The sequence below is a fragment of the Hoplias malabaricus genome, chromosome 17, assembly GCF_029633855.1.
Source record: "Hoplias malabaricus isolate fHopMal1 chromosome 17, fHopMal1.hap1, whole genome shotgun sequence".
Classification (NCBI taxonomy): domain Eukaryota; kingdom Metazoa; phylum Chordata; class Actinopteri; order Characiformes; family Erythrinidae; genus Hoplias; species Hoplias malabaricus.
Genome location: NC_089816.1, coordinates 16133686 through 16147431, shown reverse-complemented (window position 1 = coordinate 16147431; position 13746 = coordinate 16133686). Strand labels below are relative to the sequence as shown.

The following is a 13746-nucleotide window of genomic DNA, read 5'->3' as shown; positions in this document are numbered from 1 at the left end:
TGATAGTAAGAGAGAGAGAGAGAGAGAGATCAGGCCGTGCTGCTTTAGTGATCTGGGTGGGTTTAGCTCCACTTGACGGCTGCCGAAGCCTCTCTTTTTTTAACAAAGCCCACAGTGGCAGTCAGCGCAGTCTCTCACTGAAACGCCAAAATGAACGCTTTCAGTTTAATGGCGCTAAGAGACAAGTACAGCACGGCACAGTTCATTAACAAAGCTTAATGTCTTCATTAATACCACGATGACACAGAATTACTCAGCGCGAACCCAGCACAGCGAACACACCCCTGACATTCAACAGGACACACTTGGTCCCACTGGGTTTGGTTTGTTTTTTACAATATCTGCATATACAGCACATATTTGCAGACATCTGTCAATATAATGTGCAACCGCTGTGAACATAGTCAAGCAGGAAATCAAACTGGCTCCTTAAGCTGCAGTGCATGAGGAGAGATGAAGCCATGACCACATCGAATACGGGGCAAACCACCTGTTAACACCAACGATTTCAGATCTATAACCTTTGGTCAAAGAAATTAGAGGTTTACTGCCTGCTTCTTCAGATTGTTACTTTGTGGTTTGTCACATTGTGGGAAAGAGGAACGCCCTCCCTTTCAGTTCCCACTAAAACCCAACCTGACAAGTTCTGCCACCTTTTGCTTTAAGCTCCTTCACATATCAACGGTTGAGAAAGTGAAACAGATCTGTCCAGATATTCACCTTGTAAATAAGCAGTCAACAGAGTGAGTGACACAGTGCTGGGCTTTGGGCTACCGCTGTCAATGAAAGAGGCTTGGGCCACTAAAGATGAGCGCTCCACTCCACTGTCCCTTCCCATAAATAGCTTCCTCTTATCTGACTGAGATATCCACAGCGCAGACGTATTTTGGGCTGCGTCTGCCCACAATAACATTGGCGGAGGCAGTTAAGCGAGCCCCAGTCGTCTTAATTTCATAGCTTTCCTGTCTGGGGAAGCACTCATACCGTCGCTTTCTGCAAAACTCTTTTACTGGGTCAGCTCATATTTCCCGCTGTTGAGCAGTCTGCATTCAAATGCTGCACCTGCATCCGGTATTGTCCAGATTAGCCTGGACTTAGAGCAGCCTCCTGCAGCAGAAGCAGAAACTCAACACAGCTCAGCACTTGTCAGAGTCCAGCGCAGCAGAGAAATAAGGGTCATAACAATGGGAGCAAATCTGAAAATAATACTTTGGTTTCCTACGAATCTCACATTGAGAGAACGTCCAGTAAGGGATGCCCTTGTTTGAGCACCACAGGAAGGTTTTTTTAAGTCAGCAGAAAGAAAACAACCTGCACCAAAGCAGAAAGTGAAGTGGCCCAGCAGGAACAAGTCGATTGCTTTAGGGCAAACAAAAAACCAGCGAAGCACTAAGTCTCCATCCTCGAAACGTCAGCTTAAAACAAACCCTGGGTCTGACACACGGCCCAAACAATCAATAATCTCTCTTGAACATCCTTGACCTTTAAGGAGATACTTCCGTGAAGAACGAAGATTACACAATCGTTCCCTGACCCACAATGTGGTCAGACAGCTCAGACATGTCTGGTGTCTGAAGTTTGCTTCTATAGTTTAGCATTGGAGACTGCATTCAAGTACTGGGCATTTCTACTCTACACATTAGCACTGAGAAAACTGTGTTCCTATGAGAGCACCGATTTCATTCGTGAAGAACATGACCTGCCAAAACAGAGTATAACACACATCACACATGCCCTCTGAATTACACACTTTCATTCATTCGTTCACTCATTCATCCATTCATCTTCTGTAACTACTTCATCATGATCAGGTCATGCTGTGTCCAGAACCTACTTTCAATCATTGGGCATAAAGCAGCAAAACACACCAGACAGGGGGTCAGTCCATCACAGGGAGTCATAAATTCACTCAGTCACTCAAACACTTACTGTCACACACTCACACCTGTGAACAGTTTTACACACTCAATCAGTCACTCACACCTGTGGACAGTTTCACACACTCACACACACTTGTGGACAGTTTCACACACTCACACAGTCACTCACACCTGTGGACAGTTTCACACACTCAACCAGTCACTCACACCTGTGGACAGTTTCACACACTCACACACACTTGTGGACAGTTTCACACACTCACACAGTCACTGACACCTGTGGACAGTTTCACACACTCACACACACTTGTGGACAGTTTCACACACTCACACAGTCACTCACACCTGTGGACAGTTTCACACACTAACACAGTCACTCACACCTGTGGACAGTTTCACACACTTACACAGTCACTCACACCTGTGGACAGTTTCACACACTCACACACACTTGTGGACAGTTTCACACACTCACACAGTCACTCACACCTGTGGACAGTTTCACACACTAACACAGTCACTCACACCTGTGGACAGTTTCACACACTCACACACACTTGTGGACAGTTTCACACACTCACACAGTCACTCACATCTGTGGACAGTTTCACACACTCAACCAGTCACTCACACCTGTGGACAGTTTCACACACTCACACACACTTGTGGACAGTTTCACACCCTAACACAGTCACTTACACCTGTGAACAGTTTCACACACTAACACAGTCACTCACACCTTTAGACAATTTCACACACACTTGTGGACAGTTTCACACACTAACACAGTCACTCACACCTGTGAACAGTTTCACACACTAACACAGTCACTCACACCTGTGGACAGTTTCACACACTAACACAGTCACTCACACCTGTGGACAGTTTCACACACTCACACACACTTGTGGACAGTTTCACACACTCACACAGTCACTCACACCTGTGGACAGTTTCACACACTCACACACACTTGTGGACAGTTTCACACACTCACACCTGTGGACAGTTTCACACACTCACCCAGTCACTCACACCTGTGGACAGTTTCACACACTAACACAGTCACTCACACCTGTGGACAGTTTCACACACTCACCCAGTCACTCACACCTGTGGACAGTTTCACACACTCACCCAGTCACTCACACACTCAATTCTGTGGTCAGTTTCTCACACGCTCACCCCGTCCCTCACAAACTCACACCTGTGGACAGTTTCACACACTCACACCTGTGGACAGTTTCACACGGCCAATCTACCAACTAAAACGTGGTTTTGGATTATGGGGGAAAAAACTGAAGCACCGAGAGGAAACCCATGCAGATGCAGGAAGAACAGAGAACAATCCTCACAGCCCTTAAGCTGATGTTTTTACATTGAACACAGTGACCTGAGACTCATATACATCCAGTTACTTTCAAGCTTTTTTCTGGAGATTACACAAAGTGTGTGTACACATTTGGGTGTTAAAAGGCTGTTTTTGACCCATGAGGTTTAACTATGTGACACACTTGTCCAAGCAAAACCAAGAAAGCAAAGACAGCACACGTGTCCTGACTAATCAACTACAACTGGCGTAAGGGGCAAAAGAGTGTCTGAGTATAACTCTGAAAAGATGAATGATCTCAGCTTATTAATGTGTGCCACATGCTGTACTGTGCTGTAAGCACGTAACTGAACTCCAGCTCCCTGGGTATGGTTCCTGCATATCATCATCATGATCTTCATCTCCATCCATTTTGAGGACCCGGGAAGGTCAAAAGTTCACAGGAGTTCCTCAGAGGTAAAGTAAATAGGATATCCTTGCCCCATTCTTTAGCAGGGGTTCTCTTCTAATGCACCCAAAGGAGTTTTCCAGCACACAACAGTCACAGAGCAGTTCTTCTATAGTGCCACATTACTGCTCCAACCGCACTCCATTCAACTGTAAATCCAGATTATTTATATAATGGCATATCTTTCTGCAAACATAAGCCATAAAAAGCAAACTCTCCCCTCTTCGGCCTTCAGCGACAACAAAGAGTTTAAGATGGTGAGGGCCTTCTGGATTATTTTTCCAGGAGTTGTTTGCTCAGCGAATTAAAATGATCTCAAGGTCGTCCAGAGTGCTAGATATTATTCTGCTCCAAAGGTGGAGCCCTCATATTGTAATAATGAATAACAAATGACAAACTGTGCTGCAATGATTTTATTTTTGAAACAATTTTTATTTGAAATCAGAGGATGTTTGCCTTAAAATTCATTCATTCATTCATTATCTGTAACCCTTATCCAGTTCAGGGTCACGGTGGGTCCAGAGCCCGACCTGGAATCATTGGGCGCAAGGCGGGAATACACCCTGGAGGGGGCGCCAGTCCTTCACAGGGCAACACACACACTCACACATTCACACTTATGGACACTTTTGAGTCGCCAATCCACCTACCAACGTGTGTTTTTGGACCATAGGAGGAAACCGGAGCACCCGGAGGAAACCCACGCAGACACAGGGAGAACACACCACACTCCTCACAGACAGTCACCCGGAGGAAACCCATGCAGACACAGGGAGAACACACCACACTCCTCACAGACAGTCTCCTGGAGGAAACCCACACAGACACAGGAAGAACACACCACACTCCTCACAGACAATCACCTGGAGGAAACCCACACAGACACAGGGAGAACACACCACACTCCTCACAGACAGTCACCTGGAGGAAACCCACGCAGACACAGGGAGAAAACACCACACTCCTCACAGACAGCCACCTGGAGGAAACCCACACAGACACAGGAAGAACACCCCACAGTCCTCATAGACAGTCACTCAGAGGAAACCCACGCAGACACAGGGAGAACATACCACACTCCTCACAGACAGTCACCCTGAGGGAACACACGCAGACACAGGGAGAACACACCACACAAGGAGAACAAGGGACTAGAACCCACAACCTCCAGGTTCCTGGGGCTGTGTGACTGCGACAAAACCTGCTGCTCTTTTACCACCACAAACTAGTGAAGAAGTGGCGAGTGACTTTTTCATTTTTGTTTGAAAATTACAACATACATATATTATGTGAATTAAATTACTTTGTAGTTGGTGATTGAAGGAGTGTATGCTTTTCAGTGTGGCTCCACATAGGAGTGTCCATGTTTAAAACATGTTTAGTACACAATCTCTGAAGCATTCAGACCACTAGACGTCAATACAATGTCGGTTGCAAAACACAAAGAAGGATCATCAAAGGAAATGGCTGACTGCTGCTTTTGTTGTAATGGGGCAGTAGATTTGAATTCATAGATACTTGTGCCCTTGAAGACCCCTGTCCACAGATGCTACATTACCCCACAGACTCTGTGGAAGTGAGTATTAATTTCACTTGTTCATGCCCGAGTCAACACAGAGTGAGCTCAGCAGACTTCTGTTACTGTGGAGAGCCAACAGCTTGTGAGGCAATTTCATTCATCTGAACACAGCTCTGACAACACGCTGACTGATCCAGGCTAGAGTTACCGCACTTTGTGGTGTTTATTTCTTACAGCACGGACAAGTCTGAGCAATTGAGATGTTAACAGGAAAAGCCTGTCTATCAGGGAGACTCTTAAAGCTGGTTAAAGGGGAATGACGCAGCTTTTTCAGATGAGAATTAGTTCTATAAAATTGACTTGATGTAAAGAGCCGTATGTTATAGTCAGGAATGTTTAAATTGGTGGTGCTAATAACCAAAGAAACCATGCTAACACCTTCTGTGAATTCTGTATGTTCAGGATGGGACATAACCCATAGAACACTTAAAAGATTGACACAGAGGGAAATTACAGATTTTTCTGGACAAAATAGTTCCACAAATAATGTTTAATATATACTGTATATTATGTACCGAACGTGTGCTGCAGGCTTTGGCTTGATGTGAAATCTTGATGCCCAACAATTTCACTGTAAATACATAAGTACTTTTTTGTACAATCACTGCACACCACACTGCTCTGATTGACTTTGTTTACATCTCAAAGAGTGAATTATGCAAAAAGAGTGGAACTCCAATGAAGGTGCGAGTATAGCACTTGATAAACAAGTGTTAGCAATCTAACTTTGGGTTCAACTCAGGCTTAACTGTGTCATGACAGCTTAATCACAACAGCAGTTTAGTCTGCTCTCCACAGAGGGACTGCTGCGAGGGCAATACTGCTGCAGTTGATCTCTAACTAACTCTTATTAACTAATCAAATCTGAATGGGGCGGCACGGTGGTGCAGCAGGTATACTGTCTGTGAGGAATGTGGTATGTTCTCCCTGTGTCTGCGTGGGTTTCCTCTGGGTGCTCCGGTTTCCTCCTACGGTCCAAAAACACACGTTGGTAGGTGGATTGGCGACTCAAAAGTGTCCGTAGGTGTGAGTGTGTGAGTGAATGTGTGTGTGTGAGTCTGTGTTGCCCTGTGAAGGACTGGCGCCCCCTCTAGGGTGTATTCCCGCCTTGCGCCCAATGATTCCAGGTAGGCTCTGGACCCACCGTGACCCTGAACTCGATAAGCGCTTACAGATAATTAATGAATGAATGAAAATCTGAATGGAAATAACAGGTGAATTTTGCTTTGAGCATTGACACTGAATTATGTACAAGAAATATTCTCACTACAGTGTAATAATATGCAACATTTCAGATGTTAAAACTCCCTAAAGGCCATAGCTGAACTGCAGTATACAGAGCATGTTGATGTCTTTTTCTTTTACACCATGTTTGAAGGCAGTGTAGCCTACCAGCTCAAAAACACCTGTGTATTATCCATTTACAAATATAATTAATTACTTAGAAATACAACTTGATTTTATCATTTGTCACTTTCTTTCTGTAAATATCTCACGTCATTGTACCGTGAACATCGGCAGCATTGCTCTGGCTCCACAAATTCAAACAAACGAACACAGGGCGCTCAATAAAAAGCGAGTTATGGACTAATTCTTGAGCTTGCTTTAGTCTAGAAAGGCCAAATTCAGACTTACAGCATGAAAAACGTTAGCATGGCCACAAAAACCTAAACTGTGGATGAGGTTGAATGTATATAAATAGCAGCTCTTGCAACTTGGAAATCATACTCTTTCAAACTAGGATTTCAATATGAAAATAGCTCACAGTGGAAGCCCAAAGCTACCAGTGAGCCCTTAAAATCAACCATGAGAACGCCTTGCCCGTTAACCTGGAGGGGAAATTCAAACAGCTCTGTGTATAATCATTACTCTGAACAGTGTGAGTAATCATTAATGATGTGGAAACACTGTGTGTGAAAGCTGATTTCCTCTGTTTTTCAGTCCTACCTGAAGGTCCTTCAACATGACACCGACGTCTGGTCTGTCCTCTGAAATATCGGCCTCAACAGGTAGTGTATAAACACCACAGCCTTGTCCTGATCACACCAATAGTGATGCTAAAACACAACTGAGGACACACACACAAACGATGCACTACTGAAATAGCTTATATCATGGACAGGTCCTTTTGGACCTATGGCAAAGTATTATAGTTTCAAAATGGACGCCTCACTCCCCAGTGTATATGAGGATTTCCTGCCACAACAACCCATTTAAACGACAAGTTGTTGTGATGTCACATATGCCAAAACATTTGAAAAAGTGTTGTTCGATGCAAGGCAAGGCAGGGCCCTGGACAGGTAACGATGCCTATCACAGGGCCCCACACACCTGTGGAGAGTTTAACACATTCAGAGTGTTTCAAACTGTTTGTGAACCATATAGTTACATACCTTCTTCATTTTCTGTGGTTATCACTTTCCTTTTACTACACTGATGGGCTCATTAGGCTCCTACTTAGCCTTTGATGTCATGAATGCTGCTTATTTATGCCATCTATTTGAGATTTTTATTCAGACACTGCATTATATAAAGCCTGCATTAATGAAGCTTTAGAAAAGAGCTGAATCTGGGTCTAAAGCAGAACAGAGGAGAGTGCAGCGTCAGCGAGAGACATCAGGCCAAACAAAGACAGCATGTCAACACAGTTTAATACAGGAAACATCAAAAGAGAAGCACCTTCCCAATCAACCTGAGCAATGCCACTCAGCACTAAGTGTGTATGTGTTCATTATACAACAGGTGGAAGATCACCAAAGGCTCTTCTGGGGGGGTGTGGGAGACGCCCATTGACGTTATTAATTGGTCCCGAAATAAATTACTTGTATAACTAACGTTATCGATTGCTCACCACTTAACTAACTTATTAAGATGGATTTTGGACGTCCATTGACGTTTAAAATATGTCCTTGACAGACAGACTAATTTTAGACCTATTTTGAACGTCCAGCGACGTTCCTTGTTTACTGGGTCACTACCTTTTAATGCCCTTAAATTCAGAGGAAATGTTGGCTTATTGATTGTCCACAAAGTTTCTACACATTAATTCTACACAATAATCGCAACAAATAGTGGGGAGGTTAGGACTTTACCCCCGTCACATTTCCTTCCACACACTGGTGCTAATCCAAGAAGACAGAGCCAGGACGATCTAAGGCACCTGCAGTAAAGAGCAGAGAAAGGTGATCTGTTGCGTAACGTGGGTCAGATGTGATGCTGTGTTGAACCCACACAAGGCTGCATTGTTGTCCGTTTGGCAGCAAGCCTCGTGCACAGCATCCACAGACAATGTGACTCCTATTCAGGGTGTAGCTGCCTAACAGAAATAAGACGCAACTCCAAAAAAAGTTAAGAAATGCTACAACAATCAGCTTGAAAGTGCAAGACACCACAAGCTGCTGAGCTGCTCCTTGCCAGCTTCTCACCTATAAGCTAAGTCAACCATTTAAAACCCAGATCCAGTGGCAGGAGGATAGGGTTTCAGGGGCGAGCTCACAGCTCAGGCCTCGTGACTTTTGCTACTGGGCACCGCACCATGTGTACTGATCACTTGACTGCAGAGAGAAACATCTCTGCTCCTTTAAAGTGACAATACACAGTGGAACATTTCCGTAGAGACGTAGCTATTTAATAGCACTGGAGCAGAAAGGTATCCACACTATAGGTCCGAGGATTTGTACACACTCCATGAGGTACTGACCAAAGGAACGTGACACTCTGGAGCAGCTGCACATGAGACCCTGGTCACCCTAGAGCACCATACAATACCTCTGGGATGAGTTGGAGTGGAGTTTGTGATCCGGAACTAATCATCTAACATCAGCACCTGACCTTACTGATGTTTATCTGGCCGAATGTCATCAAATCCTCACTGCAATGATCCACTATCTAGTACTAAGACTACAAGCTACTGCTGTAGTACAGGTGGCAAACTTAGTAACTCTCTTGGTTTCAAAAGAAACATATTTCAAGCACTGTACATAGAGCTTTACACATTCACCCTGTCACTCACTCACTCACTCACAGCTGGAGGACCTGGAGAAAGCCCACACAGACACAAGGAGAACACACCAAACCCAGACACTGACCTGAGGTGGGGACTGAACTCTGAAAGCTTTGTGGCAGCAACGCTACCTGCAGCACCACAGCGCGCACATAAACATGAACTGTAAATACCACAGAACATTGCATCATTTCCTTTACCACAGTGTTTCCCAATCAGGGTTCGAGAGCAATCCTGCCCTGCCCATTGTGATCTTTTCTCTAGTAAATAATAAGCTATTTAAGTGGGTATTTTCTGAGAGTGTATTTCAGGCCTGACAGATAGTGAGGTACTTATCAGGTTGTGTAAAAGTACTCAAAAGAAAATAGATGAGTGTGTCACATTTAAGAGGTTTAGCCTTAAAATTACAGCTCAAAAATGTGCTGTGGTGCAGCAGGTAGGTGTCGCAGGCACACAACTCCAGGGACATGGAGGTTGTGAGTTTGAGCCCTGCTCCGTGTGACTGTCTGTGAGGAGTTTGGTGTGTTCTCCCTGTGCCTGCGTGGGTTTCCTCCAGGTGACTGTCTGTGAGGAGTGTGGTGTGTTCTCCCTGTGTCTGCGTGGGTTTCCTCCAGGTGATTGTCTGTGAGGAGTGTGGTGTGTTCTCCCTGTGCCTGCGTGGGTTTCCTCCGGGTGACTGTCTGTGAGGAGTGTGGTGTGTTCTCCCTGTGTCTGCGTGGGTTTCCTCTGGGTGACTGTCTGTGAGGAGTGTGGTGTGTTCTCCCTGTGTCCGCGTGGGTTTCCTCGGGGTGCTCCGGTTTCCTCCCACAGTCCAAAAACACATGTTGGGAGGTGGATTGGTGACTCAAAAGTGTCCGTAAGTGTGAGTGTGAGTGAATGTGTGTCTGTGTTGCCCTGTGAAGGACTGGCACCCCCTCCAGGGTGTATTCCTGCCTTGTGCCCAATGATTCCAGGTAGGCTCTGGACCCACCGCAACCCTGAACTGGATAAGCGCTTACAAATAATGAATGAATGAATGCATACTTAGTTCCACCCTTTCACCCTGTTCTTCAATGATCAGGACACCACCACAGGTGTCCTGTGTGCACTGGAGAACGACCAGCACAAACTCTGTAGCAACAGACGAGCTACTGTCGCTGACTTTACAACTACAAGATGGTCCAACAAGGTAAGTGTGTCCAACAGAGTGGACAGTGAGTGTTTAAAAACTCCAGGCGCACTGCTGTGTCTGATCCACAGAGCAACACACACTAATACACCACCACCACAACAGTGTCGCCCTAATGTTGTAGGGGTCCTGCTCATTAAAGGACAAGATGAATGGGGGGAATGTAAGCAGAGCAACAGCTGGGCATATGTCTGTAACTGTGGAGTTACAAAGTGTTCCAGTGGAGCTGAGAGAATGGAGTGTAGATATAAGGAGGTAGTCATAATAGAGATTATAGAAACAGTGTGTGCATGGCTGAACAATTCTGATGATGCTGATGTTGTGAAAACACTGCTATTATAACAATGCATTAAAACAGCTATAAAACAGTAACATAAGCCCTGTGAAAATGCATAAAACAGGGCGGTGCTATTGTAAATTGTTGCAAGGCTTAAGCCGGGACAGCTGACAGGACATCTCTGACTCCCCATGAAAGTTAATTTGGTTTTACAGAGAGCCTCGGAGCACGGAAGCAGAAACAAGATGATAAAAAAAACTCCTGTGATGCTTAGAGGGCCTGCTTGAGTAGCTTGTGTGTTGTGTCATGCAGGGAGCAAAAACCCGGCTCATTAAAGGATCCTCCTGAGGACAACAGGACAGAGAACCGGTCTGTCAGGCCCTCCACACACACCTCAGTGCCCCAAACACACAAGACGCCTGCAGGTGTTGACGCACATGTGCAACAGCAGCAGACCAGAAATTCGCCAAAACTGTTTGGCTCTGTTATAACGTGGCGTGCGCTCTCCAAACTGAAACCAGGCTGAAGGCTTGTGTTTGATGAGCAGTGACAGTGCGTCATGTTACCGAGGCGCACTGAAAGAATGTCTCACTGAGTGTTCATTTGGCTGCTGCATGGGGGTCGCAGCTGCCCCAGAGCATCTCATTTCATTCCCTGCCTCCCATTTCACAGTGGCCGCACTCATTATCAGTGGCCTCTACAAAGTTTTCAAACACGGATGATCACACAGCTCAGTTTGGAAGGGGACTTGTCAAACCAGTCAAATATCTGATTTCAAACTGGGCCTGAGTAACAGGTTGACAAGCCAGAGCTGTGAAAACACAATCAAAAAGCAGTATAAATACGGCTTTATCCAAGTGCCCAGGCGCGTGATCTTCACCGACAGCCTGACTGCCCCATAAACTCCTCACTGAGAGCGTCCACACCAGCCTGCACTCATCAAGCAGAAAGAGACAAACTGGAAGGGGCATGCAGTGCTGTATTTAGCATTTAACACCAGCACACCATGTTTTAACTCTCCACACACTGCCATTCGAATGAAGCTGCCACATTACACCACACAGGGGCGTGGAAAAAAAAAGTAGATCCTTATGATCTTCTGGTCTGAGGAGAGACACACTGTGTCACAACAGTGAGTGAACACATTGTTTAAAAACTTCAGCAGCAGCTGCTGTGTCTGATCCACTTATCAGTGTCACTGCAGCGCAACCACCCAATCATACCTACTCTGCGGTGGTCCTGACCATTGGAAAACATGGTCTCCATGTACCCAAACTTTTAAATAATACAGTGCACTGAATTAAGGCGTGTATCCACACAGAAAAGACACTCGGCTGGTGTTGTAAACAATAACAGTGAATATAAAATGGTAATTAATTTTAAACTGCAAATCATAGGACTCTCAGAGTACTGTCCAATACAAACCAGCAGCAGCAGAGTGAATGCAAATAGAAAACACATGCATGCAAAATAACAAGGAAATATATAAAGAGAAGTTAATATTGAGCAAAAAATACAAAAAAAAAAAAAAACAAGCCTCTAACTTCAAAATGCATCAGAAAACCTTCTCCGGTTCTAAGTAAGTTAATGTAAAGTTTGAAGCATTTCTATTGGTCCATTCTTCATGGCAGAATTCAAAAGGCATCTCCTGTGTTCATACGATGGAGAAACATATAAAAGCAAAAAACAAAACTACGAGTAGTTGTGGATCCAGTCCAGGTCCGTTTGAGTCCAGTTTAAAGCTGACCTCTGGGACTAGAGCTCTCTGCTGTGACCCAGATTCGAGATAAAGAGTTGTAAACAGTGCTGTATAGAGGTGGGATCCAGTGAAACACACACTCACCTGCTCCTCTCAGCAGAAGCTCCGCAGCTGGACACACCGCACGCGCTCTCACTCTGGGTTTTGTTTCTGTAACACGTGACGGGGAGGCGTGGTCTGAATGTTGAGGGGCGTGACTGAAAGTTATTCCATGTAATAACAGCTGATGTTTAATATAATCATACTATTACACGTTATCATAGAACGCTGCTCTGTTATATAAAAAATTACACATTTTTTCAATGATTAAAAAGATTAAATTCTGTACTAGCATTGCCATAATAAATTACACAAAGACTGAAATCTACTAATGTGTCGTTTATTTAGTTTTACTGGTTATAATTTGACACTATATTTGGCTGGTAAAGAGGCTTGAGATGTTTATTTTCTTTGTGGTCATAAATATTAAAGTAATTATAATACTAAAATACACATTCCAAACAATTGTATTAGAAATATTTGTGTAACGATAATTATATACATTTTGAAAAAACATAACGTGACCTCATTTGGTCAGTGGTGAGTGTAGTTTTTAGCCACAACTTTGGCGCCATCTGTTGTTTTAACTACTGTACAGCAGGCTTAAAGGACCCATTCATATGTTCATTGGGACCACGGCGTCTCCACATACTGCACAGGGCTCCAGTCCATCGCAGGGCATCACACACACACAGTCACTCACAGATTCACACTAGTGAACCGTTTCACACACACACAGTCACTCACTGACTCAAACCCTCTAGATCTACCAAACCGCTGCCATTTGGCAATTAAACATTTAAATCCCAAAGAACTGCCATTTGGCAGGTGTGAACAGCTCTTCTCACCTCCAGTGTTATGTAAATGAGGCATTTACATTTGAAAGGAGACACTCTACTGCACTCCACACTCTTGTCTGCAGCAAATTGGTGAACCCCCACCTCCCAAAAAAGTCAACATTACCAGACATTTAGATTCAAGGTAGTTTTATTGGTATATGAACAGGAAAGAAACATTTTGCTTGGTTTCCCTGTACAATGAAATAGTAATAAAGGAAGTAATAAAAGATAAAATAAGCATGCAACAATATGATAACAAAAGTATTCATAAATAGAAATATAAACTATACAGAAATATAAACTATGTTCTTCATGCCACACTGTGCCATCTTTTGCCGTCTCTGTCAGCCACTCTTGTGTCTCCATGCGACCTCTCTTTCCTGGAGGTGGTGAACTCTCCTCATCTACAGGACCATATGTTTGA

General features: G+C 44.4%; 1 protein-coding gene across 9 annotated transcripts in view; it reads right to left on the bottom strand.

Annotated features, from left to right (window-relative positions):
* ppfibp2b (PPFIA binding protein 2b) overlaps positions 1-12569 on the bottom strand; it is a 70236-nt gene extending 57667 nt beyond the window's left edge. For 6 of the 9 annotated variants that reach the window (XM_066650014.1, XM_066650013.1, XM_066650015.1 and 3 more), the window contains exon 1: positions 12529-12568. The gene's annotated coding sequence lies outside the window, so the exon portion shown is untranslated. Of the gene's footprint in view, positions 1-7184; positions 7200-12528 lie in introns of those variants that run through there. The other 3 variants (XM_066650010.1, XM_066650012.1, XM_066650011.1) reach the window with 2 other exon arrangements.
* Between the last annotated feature and the right edge of the window lie 1177 nt (positions 12570-13746).